A 15,684-nucleotide genomic window follows, 5' to 3' on the forward strand; every position below is an offset into this window, starting at 1 on the left:
CCCTTCCCTTCCCTTCCCTTCCCTTCCCTTCCCTTCCCTTCCCTTCCTTTCTCTCCCTTGGATCCGTTCTGCCCATTGAGGCTGTCCCATCCCAAGTCAGCCCTGGCATCCTTGTTCCTCCTCCTTCCCAAATTAACTCTGTTATTTTGCAGAGTAAAAGAGGATTAAACAAGTAGTAAGATGTTATCATTAGAAGCTTCCTATTAAACTATTCCTATAAATACTGGCACAGGGAGGACACAGCTTCCTCAAGCTCCGCACATTAACAGCTGATGTTTCCTTAAACACTGTCCGCAAAGCATGTTGGCTGACCCCAATGTTTATCGGTGCTCCCTCACAAATCCAGACCAGTTTATTTTAAGTTACTCCCATATTTAGTGCAGTAGTGCATTACCTTCTACATAAAACTGCCCCATTAATTGAGTTCCCAAAATGATTTTCAACCCCACAAAGGCAAAAGGATGAAACCAAAGACTGCTGAGGCTCAGTAGGAAGCTCTCACACAGCAGCACTCAGCAAGCCCCTCTGTCCCATCGTGTGTCCTGGTGCCTTTATCATTTTGAAATGCAGAGCTGCTCCGCTCCTTTGTGTCTCCTTCGCATGGAGATGACACAAACATGGGAATCCCATCCGCAGGAGCTCCCTGTGTGCCGTGCAGCCCACAGTTAGTGACCACGTGTGTGCCTGGGGATCAGCTCCAGGCTCGACGTTGCAGAGAAGGAGCAGGCACGCTGTGACTGCTAAGAACAGGCTGTCCAAAAGGTGTTTTATTAACTGAAGCTGGGGGAGAAAATGAAACTGAAAAGAATACGACCGCATATTAAACTACACAAAGTGGTCGTGACAACTGGGGATCTCTGTATCGTAAAACTTTAACAGCTGGATGCAATCAATGGGGATTTTCCTTTTTTTTCTTCTCTTTTCTTCCTTTCTTTTTGGTTAAGCTTAAGAAAGAAAAAGGCAAAACAAGAAAGCAAAGCTTTGTCGTAGCCGAGCAAGCTGGTGGTGCAGCTCAGCATTCTGTGCTCACCAGCAGCAGCTCTCATTGCTGCCCTGCAAACCCCATCCCTCCCACACCCGCCCCACGCCGTCCCATCCTGGGGCAGCAATCTCACAGCAGGAGGTGTACGATATCCAGTGAGCAGCGCTGTGAGAGATGGAAACCAGAGGGACGTGTGATACAACTAATATTCTCCAGTGGGAACACCATTTTCAGATCACACCGAGTAATTAATTAACATCATATACATATTTTGTTTTGCCTCGGAGTTCACTGAATAAAATTTGATCCTGAACTCCTATTGTAAATCTCATAGCATTTCTTCAGCAACGGTTCTTGGCTCGGAGGCAATGGAAACACATGGCTGCTTGGCTGGGCATCTTCTGCTTTGTCACCTGTAACCACAGCACAGACCCAATTGCACCTCTTTTGCTCCAGCACCACTTTCCTTGTGTGGATGTCAACACTTTCTTTCAGGTAACTTAGGAAATATCACAGAATCACAGAATCGTAGGGGTTGGAAGGGACCTCCAGAGATCATCGAGTCCAACCCCCCTGCCAAAGAAGGTTCCCTACACCAAGTTGCACAAGTAGGTGTTCAGGTTTTTGCAGTCTGAGATTTATCAGACTGTAGAAAAGAAGTAATGGGATTTTTACCAAAATAATAATAATAATAATAATAATAATAATAATAATAATAATAATGCATATGTTTAGAAAACAAGGCCAGGATTGTGTATAGATTACTGGAATCGTATCCTTTGATAGCTCCATTGAGGTCTCCCTTATTCATTCAGGGAGTAATGGGATATTATTCAGCACAAGGAAGTTTGATGGCTCTCAGTCTGACTTGTACAGAGCTGCTTGGGCAGCTTTACAAGCCTCTGCTTCCTCTGTTTGTCATTATTTCTGTGTCTGTTACAATGCAAACCAAACTGGGGCTTCTGACTCGACACTCTGAAGGCTGCATTTCAGTGTTTATCAAAATAACTTCACTTCTCATTTACTGATTCCTTGTGAAACCTACAACAGCATGAATATATCAGAGGAAAATCTGCTGCTCGCTCTGTCTTCTGCCCATCCAAATCCAACTTGTTGCTGAAGGCAGATTCCAGAACAGAGCTTTGCTTCTGGGTAGACTCCAAAAACCCACTCAGGAGGAGCATGGAGATCTGTGATCCTGTATTGGGGTTGGGATGATGCTGGAGGGAGCACCAGATGTTGGCTTAGCAAGAGGAGATAAGAATCCTGGAAGCTTTCCCATTCAGCTTCTCTATTCCTTTCTGAGGTTATCCCCAATCTTGTGTTCCATATTTCTCCCCAAAAATCATTTGGAAATGCCTGTGGAAAGACCAGAACTGGCAGCTGGAGGTCGGGAAGGGTCACAGACTGCCCTTCACTCATGTACCTGGGGAGAGAGAAGGCAGCTCTGTAGAAGTGCTCTGGAGAATTGTTCTTTAGTGAGGCATTAGAACAGGATGCCCAGAGAGGTGATGGATGTCCTGTCTTTGGGGACACCCAAGGTCAGACTGCATGCGCTCTGAGCATCCTGCTGTAGCTGTAGGTGTCCTTGTTCCCTGCAGGGGAGTTGAACCAGACGGTCTTTAAGGGTCCCTTCCAACTCAGATGATTCTCTGATGATTGTATGAAAATGCCTGGCAGGAGAAGTGCTGGGATGGAGATCTGCTCTTTGTATCTGGGAAAACGTCTGAACAGAGATGGACTTTTGTGCTGGGCACTTGTTTCAGTGTCAAATCAGTATCAAAGCTAGAAGGGAGTTGCTGCTGCATGGCACAGTGACAGTGCTGCTGAGTGGCACGGTGACAATGCTGCAGGCAATGTCATGGGCAGAGTGAAGAACTTCGAGCCTCCAGCACAACAGGGGTTATGCAGGGGAGAGCCCAGTGTGCGCAGCCTAAGTGGCCAGCACAAAGCCCTAGGCAGCGAGGAGGCTTTTCCTTCCACTCCGGGACAAATCACAGCCCTCGAGGATCCCGGTGAAAATCACTGCGCACGAACTGGATGTGACTAACGGACCCCAAGGGGATGGGTTCCCACAGGGGAATGCCTTCGGCTGAAACAAGAATGATGTTTCCACGTGGTTCAGATGCCGGGAGCCCCACGGTCAGTGGCGGGATGCGGCCGGGCGCAGTGCAGGAGATGACGGCGGAATTACGCCCGGAGGCCGCGCCCGGCCCTCGCCACGGCTGTATCCAGGCCGGCAGCGACACCTCGCGGCCACGCATTTTTATTTTCATTTATTTTCATTTACTTTCACTTGTATCTATTTAATTTTAAAGCTTACTTTTGTTTATTTGTGCTTTTGCTTTTACTGTTTATTTTCTAAAATTTATTTTTATTTTTTTTTTAATATATGTTTCTAGTGATGGAGATGTATGGGCAAATTACTGACATGTGTGGAGTTGACGAAGATGTCTGACCTGACCCTGCTCATTTCTGTGCTCAGAGCAGCACACTCAGCTTTTTGAACTGCAAGAATAAACCAGCAACAACACTAGGGATGTGAAGCAGCTGCAAAGCACACCAGGGGTGAAGAAACATGAAGGCAATTGGAGAAGCAGTGGCCTGGAAATTCCAAAAGCCACCTCATGGCATTGAGAATGATGAAATAAAGACTTTTCCCAAATAGTGGAGAGGGGAAAAAATTGGGCTTTGTAGAATTGAGATATTTTTGTATGCTTAGCATGAGACAGATTCAGGAAGAGTTTCGTTACAAGCAGCTCAGAATTAAGCAGCCTTATGAGGAATGGAGAAGGGAATAGGAGCCTGGAGAAGAGGAGCCAAGGGAGACCTTATCACTGTCTACAATTGCTTGAAAGGAGGCTGTAATGACATGGGGGTTGGCCTCTTCTCCTAGGTTAAAGCAATAGGATGAGGGAGAATAATTTTAAGTTACACCAGGGGAGTTTCGTGTTGAATATTAGAAAAATCCCTTCTCAAAGATAGTGATGGGACGTTGCAATAGGCTGTCCAGGGAGGCGGTGGTGTCACCACCCCTAAGGGTGTTTAAGAAAGGTGTGGATGTGGCCCTGAAGGATGTGGTTATTGGGCATGGTGGGTGGGGATGGGTCAGTTGTTGGACTAGATGATCTCAGAGGACATTTCCAACCTTAACGATTCTCTGATTCTATGAATGCAGCAGTCCATGGGTACAGTCACCCTGCTCAAGGCTGCTGACCCCAAATGCATCTGTAACACACTCAGAGCTGGCACCCATGCCCACACTGTTGCAGCTCTATGGGCACAGGATCCCATTGACCAGGAGGTAACACAGATTGTATTGTGCCTCTGCCTGCCCAACAGTAACATGGGCACAGGAGGGATATGTCACCAAGCCCCACGGTTCTGTGCTTTCTGCTCTTTGGAAGGATTTCTTCTTGATGCAGAAGGGCCTTTCCATTATTTTCCTTCTCTAGCATTCACATTCATTTTGTCCTTTCAACTTGCTGATAAATGCAGCAGTCTGCTTTCCATTTTCACAGTGTGTTTTGCCCACAAACTTAATCTTCTCGTCAGATGTTGAGAGCTGCAGACGCACTTGGAGAGCTCTCAGCCCACATGCGCTGCCCCAGACCACACCTTTTCCTTGAGGAATTCCCAGGCTTTCAACTCGAGACTGTGATCTCGGTAAGCCCTTGTCTGTGTTATCTGAATATTTGCAATGCTTCTCATTGTTCAGGGTTTAGCAACGGCCAAGTGCACGGGGCAACTTGCCATCCTCCAGCAGAACAGCTCCAGGACCCCTCCAGGAGTCCTCGCTGCCCCCCCTATCCCATGACCCACGTCCCCAGGAGGATGTTGATGGTGGGCATCCCCATGAGCCCCAGGGAGCCGTGCTGCTGTCCCCTCTGGAGCAATCTGCAGGAAGGTGTTTGCCTTCAACACGCTCACTCTGCACTTGAGACAGTCCTGAAATGGTGCCTGGAGCCCTCAGTGCTTCCTCAGCTTTGGTGAGAGGCAAGGCAGGGCCTGGGAGTTCCAATCAAGGAAAAAAGCCCACGGTACATAAATAAGATTTAAGACGAATGGAGCTGTAAGAACAATAATTGCAGAGCTACATGCTGGTAAATTTTCATCGCACAATAATACATATGGCACCAGCAAAGAGAGTCTCTGATTTCTTTGCTTAAGCATATAAAGTACCACACATTTATAAAAGCACCATTCCTATTCTGTTATGCTGTTCGGAATGTGTTTGAAAAGCACATTAAAGTGTGGGGAAGTGTCCAAAAAAGTTGGATTGGTCTGTTTTATGACTGACAGGGAAGGCCAAGCAATTATCTGAACTCCTGATGGGACAATTTTGTTCAGATGTAGTTTGGGGTCAGGAGGCAAGGATTTCATCAGAGAGAGTTCTCCAGATTATGAAACGTACAATGTGTCCAAAACAAGGTCTGAAGTTGATTAGACCTAAGTATTCAAAAGGAAATGATTTACATGACAGCACCAAATGTATTGTCCGCTCCATGAGATCCGACCCAGCAGAGCTGAGATAACTCATTTGTGAAACAGGACTTGTGGACCAAGCAAGGAGACTCTTTTTAGTTTATTTCTTCATGGTAATGCTTTGCATTACAATTAGTGTATGAATATTCATCATGGAGCAGATGAAAATATGGCTGAATAAGGTGAAAACTCAGCAGGGTCCCACCAACCAGACTGGTGTGCATCAGCAGAGAAGCAGGGACATGGTTTCTATGTTGGTTAAGAGGTGGAATTCCTGTGCTATTTGTTTCCTGGCACTTGGAATGAGGCATTTTTACACAATTTTGTCCCATTTTGAAGTAACTTCCATGGACAAATAATGGGCTCATGGATTTCCTTTCTCTCTAAGATGGCAAAACAAGTGTGACTGTGGTTGGCACATGCTGCCTGCCGTGGCCACGAGAGGCACATTGGGATCACCCACACTTTGCTCCAGTGACCAGCCAGAGGATGGAGTTTGATCTCTCTGCTCCTCCAGGCTGCCTCTTCTTCATCATCTGGAGTGTGAAGTCTGTCTTCTTAGGGAAAGATTGCATCAAACCCAGGGAGTTACTCCCAGGGAGATGTTTGAGTCACCATCCCTGGATGTGTTTAAAAACTGTTTGGATATGGTGCTCAGGGACATCACTTAGTGGAGGGTTGTTAGAGGTAGGGTAGTATGGTCAGGTTGTGGGTGGACTCGATGATCTTTAAGGTCTTTTCCAACCTGAATGATACCATGATTCCATGAAACATATTAATACATACGTGTACATATAATATATGCGTGTATATACGTAGTTTTCCAGTATTTTTTCCTCTTCCTTCATTTTCCTATAACTTTATTTAGCATTCTTGTGACCAAAGCGGTCTATTTGTGTTTTATCCTCAGCGTGGTGGAATGCTGTTGTTTATTTCGATGGCTTTCTCATTTTTCATTTCACCTTCTGGTATGCATGGTATATTTATCTGTGAAATACCAAGAATGGATATTTTATAATTGAAACAGGTTCATTTTTGTGAGCTTTCTCCTTCCAGGTGAGATCCCTTTCTCACACCTTCTTAAAGGCTTTGCAAAGGTCCCTCATGCTTTTAGTGAGACGGGCTTGATTTCTCCACAGGATTTATGATGAGTCACAACTTAATCAAGGAAGGAGAAAGATTCATTTTTCATGCGGCTTATACAGCATCATCACCTGGGAGACTCGGCACTAGTAAATCTTGCTGGCATACTGTGAAGGGTGAGCCCAGATTTTCAGAGGCTCCCCAAATGCAAACTGAAGGGATACACTGCTTTATGTCTCCTTCCAAGCCCGAAAGAAATATGTTTGTGAAATAAGCCCATTATATGGTGATTTAATCTGTGGCAGATGTGCCCAGCAGTGCTGACATCATCCCAAAGCAGGTCCTTCTTCCTCCCCCATGCTCCCACCCAGCTTCACAGGAAAGATGCAGAACATAAAGGGATTTATCAGGTGTCTCGCCATAAATGTGCTTTATATCCCAAAGTGCCTCGGTGAGTTGGTCCTCCTAGGTAAAAACAGCTGTTAGCTCAAAGTTGGGACAGATAAACAGAAAGAAAGGCTGCATGGGAAAGAAAGAATTGCCAGTAATCATGCATGTTATGGGGAGGCAGAATAAAATCCAATATGTATCTCATTTGTCTCTAAGCATGTGTTTTCCTTTGCTGTCAGAACCGTAGGTGAGTTCAGATGAAAGTGAATGAATGCTGAGCTGGATTTACCAGCGAGCAGCAAAGAGACCTTCTCTGCCTGATCCACGGAGCCCCATCCATTCAGTCATCGCCGCTCTGCTGAGACAGCCAGCACAGCAGGAATGTGTGTCACCTCCTGCAGTGATTTCGGTTCTCTCCTCTTCTGTTGCATGTGGAAAACAACCACACTGTACTGCACTCGTAGGAGAGGAGCTAGAACATTTATTGATACAATATGGATGCAATACAGTGAATTAACAAAGTTTAATTGTAACTTAGGCAGTGAACTGAGCAAGATGTGTGATGTCTGGACATACCGGTTTATTTACCACATAGAGGGTAGGGTTAAAAACGTACATTCAGGAGACTCTCCCATTGAGTCACAAAGTTCAGAGCAGATCCTCTTGCTTCCTGAACACCTTGAAGCACAGAGGTAAGGAGCCTGGGTGCAGCTGGACGACTCATGTTCCCAGACCTAATCAATGGATTGTGTCTATGGGATTGTATGTGCACAGTCAACATAAGATTGTTAGTGAAGATAACAACAACGTAAGATTTGTTAGCAAAACTAACAAAGCTTACAATCAATCTAAGATGCGATCCTAACAAGTCTAACAAAGCCTAAAACAATTAGTCATTTACTGAGGATCTGTATCAGCAAGATGTCTTGATGTCAACGTGTAAGGAATCACTGCACAGATGTAAATTCCACCTGCTGCTAAATTTGTAGAGCTTACATTTGTTATCATGCCCAAGGCAGGCATTGGTTTCAGAGGTTTGTACCCACTGCCTCTTGTCCTGGCATTGGGCACCACTGAACAGAACCTGGCTCTATCTGCTGTCTTCTATCCCTTCATTACGGACATTGATGAGATTCCCCAGAGATTCCTCTTCTCCATGCTGAGCAGGTCCAGCTCTCTCTTCTTGTCCATCCAGGAGAGGGGTTCCTGGACCTGCAGCATCCTGGTGGCCTTCTGTTGGCCTCTCACCTGTATGTCCAAATCTTCCTTGTTATTGGGAAGCAAGCTGGAAATTCTGTAGTCTTCTATATTGTGGCCCTACAGACAAAAGTTCAAGGATCCTATCCCATACATGATCACATCCATAGAATGGAAAACACCTGAGCTTTCACCATCCAAACCCCACAGCTGTGTGAAAACATTCTTCATGCAGTCCTTGCTCTTTTTACTCTTGAAGCCTTCAGCCAGCAGCGGGCACAGCATGTGCCAGAGACAGGAGATGAATGAGCTAGGACAGTGCAGAAAGACCAGCTGTGTTGGTGGGTACCAAACCCAACCTCTTTGGGATGCCTCAGGCTTTGGGAGAGTGGGAAGCTGTGCTGACTGGGCTGAGGGCATAGTTTATCCAGATGTGACAGAAATATGTGTATTTTCAGAAGGAAAAAAAAAAGAAAAAAGAAAAATGAAAAAAAAAAAAAAAAAAAAAAGGATAAAATTAATTGTTACTGTAGCCTTTTAGGACTTGGCTTTATGCAAACTGTTTCAAGCCACTGCCATTTCTAGGAAGGTCGGTGGGCCAAATCCGATGATAAATACAAACCTTAGAGATTGTTATTCCCTCTTTGGGCTTTAGCTGATGAAAAGCTCTGTTCTGTTTGGCTGGGCTGCACTCCAAAGCCTGGTGACCACCCCGCTGCAGCAAAATGCTGAATTAGAGTATTCTTGAAAACCAAAAACATCGCTGGAGCTTTTACTGATAGGAAACAGATAATGTCTGCTGTGCGTTTTTCTCTGATCTTTTGTGTCCTATTTTCCTCCAGGCCTGAAAACCTTCTGGCATCGTGGCTCTGTGGCACAATAGGGCTTCATCCTGGCTCAGCACTAGTTAGGACACATCTCTCTGTTTTTTGAAAGCATCTGCCAAAAACTGGGTTGAGAGCAGAGTCTTCATGGGTGTTAGTAGCGAGGGCTGGACTTTGGTTAAACTTATGTTTTACTTCCACAGGTTTTAATTTGGGGCATGAGCTGAGTGTAATTTCAGAGCCAACATTAACAATGAGCCAACATTAACTTGTAGGCTTAATGTTCAGCTTCACCTTGCTTCTGTTTTTACGTGGGAATGAGTATTTCAGGACAAAAAGAAACCCAAGTCCCTCCAACATATCCACCTCCACTGTAGTAGGTGAAACTTGCTTTCCACAAGAATTCCCAAGCACATTATGGCAAATTTCCCCAAACCTGCTGCAGCTGTGCTGGCAGCTGGCCAGCGAGCTGAAGGCAGCATGGAATTGAATATCAAGGTGCAATTTACATAGCCCAGAGCTACCAGCACGAAAGGCTCTGCCCCAGGTCTGGCGGCAGCTGTGGTCATGGCAGCAGAGAACATGGGGACAGGGTGAGGCATCCCTGGCAGAAACAGTGGCACTGCTGAAATGGGCAGCATGTTCAGGACATTGCAGCCAGGGCCTGACTGCATTCGGACTTTAGCACCCTCCAGTGTTAGGAATTGCTTAGGGCAATCAGAACGTGTATCAAAAACTGTTTGCCTCACCCTGCGAGGAATGACAAAATGTTGTCCTGGAACAAATTCTTCAGGCTTGTGTTTGGGGAGTGCAGGCAGCCATCTCTCATGCCTTTGCTTCTTCTCTGTGATACCCAGCACCAGGACAAGAGACCATGGGCACAAACTGGAGCACAGGAGTTCCCTCTGAGCACCGGGCAGCAGTGCTGTGCTTTGTGGTGCTGGAGCACAGGTTGCCCAGAAGCTGTTGAGTCTCCTCCTTGGAGAGGAGGCATCTGGGCTCCCTGCTTTGAGTGTTCCTGCTGAAGTAGGGGTGGTCAGAAGGGTCCAGAGGGCCCTGTCAGCCTCAATCTGGATCCTAGGGTGCTCCACCAAGGAAGGCTTCTGTGAGCTTTGCTTCCTTGTAACAGCAACCCCTCTTGGCCTCAGCAAAACAATGTCTCCCAATTTTTGTTCTTCTCTGCAAGGACTGCATTAATCCTTTCTTGAATTGAGAATGATTTTTACCTTACAGAGCAACAGTTCTGCATTCCTCCTCTTTTCTGGGGCTGTAGGTGATGATGCTCCTGTTGGTGGCTGCCAGAAGTGTTAGTGTTCAGTTTGGAGGGGACTGTCAATGAGCCCAGGTGCCCACGAGAGAAGAGGAAACACCAACAAGAAACACTATAATTTTAATGCATTTTTAAGAGTTTCCAGATAGCAGTCACCAGGAATCTCAATACCCAAACTTATGCCTTGGAACACGCTGGGCAGTACTTCCCATAGTGGAGCCAAAGTAGATTATGTTGGGGAGGACAAAGCAGGCAGTGGTACACACCTTGACCATAGCAGAGCATTGAATCTGTCCCGTCATGTTCCTGTAAGGACAGCTGAGGAAATGCAGGCCAGATGAAGTCATTAGTCAGTGGGTGCACAAGTGATCAAAAAACATGCTGAACTTATCACAGTTCACCATCGAACTGGAAATTCTTTTTTAATGGGGTCACCCAGGGTCTGTCCAGGGCCTGTTTCTATTTGATATTTTCATGGTAACTCGGATAATGGAATAAAGTATGCTTATAAAATCTGCCCATCATACTAAGCCAGGAGGATTGTGAGCATATTGGGGCCCAGGATTAAAATTCAAAATAGCTATGAAAAATTGGAGAGGTGTTCCAGAATCAACAAATGGAACTAAATAGAGACACGTGCGAAGAGCAAAGGGGTCAAAAGGACTCCTATTGAAATGGAGGTGACTGACCGGATGGCAGAGGGAGATGCTGTGAAGCCAGCACAGATCAGAGACAACATGGCACCCCTTGGTGTGCTCATGGGGGTGGGAAAGGTGAGAGCTGGGGGTTTGTCATGAAAGGGATTTTGCAGCTTGATCTCTGTGTCGAGCAAAGTGCATCAGCTTTAAGGAGTGATATAAACAATATAGATAGTCCCAAGACACCAATAGAGGAGTTTATAAAATCTGAGCTGTGACGAGAGGCTGAAAGAACTTGGGGTTGTTTATCTAGAGAGGATGGAGGGGGCAGAAGGGAGCGGGATGAAGGCCTTCAGAAATAACCATAAAGAGGAAGAAGATGAGTTGCCCGAGAGTGTGACAAGGAATAGTAGTTTTAACTGGAAGCAAGGGAGATATAAATTAGACATGAGGACAAACTTTTCAGCTGTAATCAAATATAAGCTTGGAAGCAGGCAGCCTATGTGGGTTGGGGGAGCGCAGCCATTACACCTTTATAAGAACACATGAGGCAAAGATCTGTTGGAAATGGTCTGTGACAGCCCATCTCACACCAGGGATCAAGCCAACTCATCCTGCTTTGCTGGGATTGCTTTGTTTTCCCCACAGCCATTTTCTGGAGTTTTGCAGGAGGGAGCTGTGGATCTGGTATTGGGAATGCAGGGAAGTGTGGCAGGAGGAGAACACAAACACCTCTCTGGGGCATGAGCAGTCTGAACACATGGTGCTGGTACTGCATGCACCTTATCCACAGCTGAATGCCTTTGCTTGCAGGGCAGGCACTCATTTAACTGCCATCTGCCCTTTGGTTTCCTTGCTCAATGGGGTGCTTAAAATACTTCCTGGGTACTTGAAGGCTGAGATGAAGTTCTGCTCTGATGCCTCACTCCTGAAGAGTACAAGCAGGTTTAGTGCCTGGAGGAGGCTCTCTGGAGCCAGCCTACTCTGTAGTAGAATTATAGAATCATAAAATTATAGAATCTGTCTGGGACTGTCTGGATGGCATCCCATCCCTCTGGTGTGTCAGCAGCACTACACAGCTTGCTGTCATTCATAGACTTGCTGAAGGTGCACTTGATCCTACTATTGATGTAATTGAGGAAGATATTAAAGAGCATCGATCTTGATACTGACCACTGGGGAACACCACCCTTCGCTGATCTCCATACAGACATTAAGCCACTGAACACCTGTGGGCATGAGTCAGTCTCCACAATGCTGTTCCTACATAAAGTGCCAAAAAATACAATACCAAAGCTTCAAATGGCAAAGATAACTACTTTGTACATCAGTACAACAGAACAACTCTTTGTCTTTCTACTTCTCTATTGTGAGACAGCCTGTGATTAAATGTGATTAGAAAAGTGCATACTTAAATAATAAGTGCAATCTGCTTGCTATTACAGATCCTTCCCTGAGCCATGAATCAATGCCTTTTCTCTATGACAGTCCTGGATTATTCAAGCATATAGGGCTGTGTTCTAGGAAACAGTAAAAATTGTCTCCTCCATGATAAATTTTAGAAGCACTTGTTATCACCTCCTCATATCGAGTATTTTTAGTACTAGCAAAGTATCTTCTTTTCAGCTCCCTGGAGACATCTGCTCTCCATATGGCTGCTTGCTGCCACTCCCACAGCCTGTTTCTGAGAAAGAGACTCCTGATATGACAGATTGAAATTATTTCCAGCTCCTTGAACCCTTCACTGGTTCCTGACTCATGTAATTGAGCTTAACAAATTCTACACGACTCTGTATTTTTTAATCCCTCTCAACGAGGAACTTTGTGTCACATTGCTTCTGTTGTCAGCAAGCTGCCCTTGGAGCAGAGAGGCAGAGAGCTGATGTGATGCTGAGCCCACCTAGCATGTGTCGTCCCTTTGAGCCCCTCTGATCCCCTCCAGAAGCCCATGTATGTGACAAAGGGCCACCATCCCACTGGTGTGGCTGTTGGCCCAGTACAGCCCCTATTAAAAGCCCCATTTCTCTGACCCATGTCAGAAAATCAAGGCCATCCCATGGTCATTCAGTGATTTCCAAACCTTATTCTGTAGAACAAAGTTTTGTTCTGTGATCGCAGAGTGGGAACATCTTTTTTTTTGTTGTTTCTTTCCTTTTGTTGACTTGGCAGTGGATGTTGGAGTATGGATCAAGAGCTAAAAGATAATCACTTGTGTTTGTGTGTTGTGCACATATCTATAGTTACCTCTTATTCCCCGCTGCACCCTGACACGTGTGCACACTGTCTGATCTCACACTATAAAACACATGCTCTGTTCAAATATGTTTCCTCATGCCTTCCTGCAGGAGCTGTCAGTGCGAATCTTTATGGAAGTTGTTACAGTAAAAAGAGACACAAAGCTCTGTCGAGTGATGCACTCAGCTCAACAGAATGACATTGCAAATACCAGAGGGGGAAAACCCCACAGATGATATTTTAAGGGCAAGACCTTTATAAAAACATAGCGGTCAGTGCTGAACGTTAATATTTTTCACTCTTGATTTTTGCATATTGCAGTAACAGTCCAAACACGCACTCTCCTTCTAAGTTATCAGGAATTAGAGAGCTGCCTGTGACCCAAACCCAAAAGCCACATTTGGGAAATGCCGTGCCAAAGCCCCATGGGGCCATAGATCTGGGCAGCACTCGTGTCAAAACAGCATGGTGTGCTGAGAACCATGGCTGCTCCTGTGCTGAGCCAGCACTCGTTTTGTCCTGAAAATCTGTCACTTTGAGCTTTATGCACAGTATCATTTCCGTGCTCTGTAGCTAAAACACTAAGGATACAAGATGTGGCTGTAAGAAATTCACCCAGCCATATTATCTTTTTGATAGCACAAATTCAGTTGTTCTTAATTAGAAATAAGAGAAGCCAATTATTTTGGCACATATGTGCCACATACGAAATTCCTGGAGAAAAGCACTCTGGGTCCCACTGACAATGCTGGGGACAAAGTAAAAAAATAAGCCAGGGGAAAAAACCACCATGTTTCTGCTATATTTTTGGTTGGAGAGAAACTCACCTGTCTTTTTATCCACTAACTAACAGATACAGAATACAGACTGATTCTTGTAAATTAAAATAACATGTGGGCTTGCTCCTTTGATTTGGTTCAGAGGTCTGTGCTTCATGACTATGCAAATAAATCCCACATATGAACAAGCATATAGGGCACATTCAGTAAGCACAATACTGCTCGGCTTCTGCATATGAGACAATTTCTGCATCTAAACAATGTTAAACACATCAGTAATTCATTGCATGATTAAGGACCTAAAGGGCAGAGATCTGTCAAGTTCAGTATGCTGCTTTGTCTCAACGTTTCCTACATCCCGGGTTAGAGCAGGACAATTCAGCGGCATGTTCTCCAGCGCTGAGCCACTGCCAACATTCTCTTAATGGGATTAAGTTGTGCCTTGTTACTGTAGAAATACATGTTTTAAGTGTGCTTGGCCATTTATTTCAAGTAGGATTCTCTTCAGGTCAACTATTACCCTGGATTTGTGAACAGTAAAGTTTTTATTTCATTACTCACCAAAATTCTTCACCTTGAATTTATCCAATTAGTGATAGAGGTATTAATAAAAGAAGAAGCAAGATGGATCATTTAGATCCACTAGAACTATTAGATGCTTTTTCCTTCCATTAGTATCTCTATCAGTAGCCAAATAAACACGTAAATTCAGCCTTTTGATGTATGTACAGTTCCAAAGAAAAAATACCGAAGAAAAAACAGCATGGAAGAACTCTCCAGAGATGACACCCAACCTTGTGGAATCAGGAGACTCAGACTGCAGCATTACCAAGCACAGCTAACCCAAGTCTTGGAGAGAGTGCCTGGGACATGCAGTGGGACTGGGGATAGAGGGGACTGCTGGAGATCTTGGGCTTGGCATTCACTGCCTAAGGAGCAGCAGGGACCAAATCATTCTCGGGCCATGATACAGGTGGCAGTTACAGCTACAACAGTCCAAACATGCTGAAAATACTTCTGTTTGTTTCATCTTCAGCTAGGACCAAGACCTGGGCAGAAATGCCTGGCAAAAGAGTCAGCAAAGGTTTCTGCTGGCCGGAGCAGGGCAGCTCAGAGCCATGCACTGCAGACCTCTGTTCACCCAGGCATTTGGCATGCTAGGTACAGCAGTGCGCTGGAGCTCTACAGTAGCTGCAAACATTACAAGTAGTGGATAGAAGGGCTGTACCTGTTCAAGTAGTAATGATCACAGGCTGTGCCGGGGACTTTCAGGTTGGATATTAGGATAAATTTCTTTTTTGGGCATGGTGAGGATAGGTTGGTAGTTAGACTAGATGCTCTTAGAGGTCTTTTCTAATCTTGATGATTCTACCATGGACACAAAGTCTTCCTGAAGGCTCATAAGCCATCACAAAATGTCCCCTACAATATTTTTCTCTAAGAATACATCAAGAATGAGAATCTACACATTTTGGTTCTTGCAATTGTTCAGTAGTGGAAGTCTCTCACTCGCTTAAACATGGATTTATTAAAGACTTCATTACGATCTTATTTCACAGCTATATAATTCTGCTGCTATGAAGTTATCCCAAAGGACTTTTAAACACAACAAATGAATGAGAAAAAAATTAGGAGGATTGCCAGAAAGTGCCTGGGGAGATCATTTGTGTATTTGATTTTGATGTTTTGATGACACCTTATTCTCCTCTCTCAAAGGGTGGTTTCTAAACCAGGAGTGAGTACGTCACAGCTGTGATGGTGAAAAGGAGAGAAAATTAAGACAAAGTCTTATCTCAAAGAT

Source organism: Lagopus leucura, unplaced genomic scaffold (assembly GCF_019238085.1).
Source record: "Lagopus leucura isolate 7727_CA_CO unplaced genomic scaffold, USGS_WTPT01 Super-Scaffold_100002, whole genome shotgun sequence".
NCBI classification, from domain to species: Eukaryota; Metazoa; Chordata; class Aves; order Galliformes; family Phasianidae; genus Lagopus; species Lagopus leucura.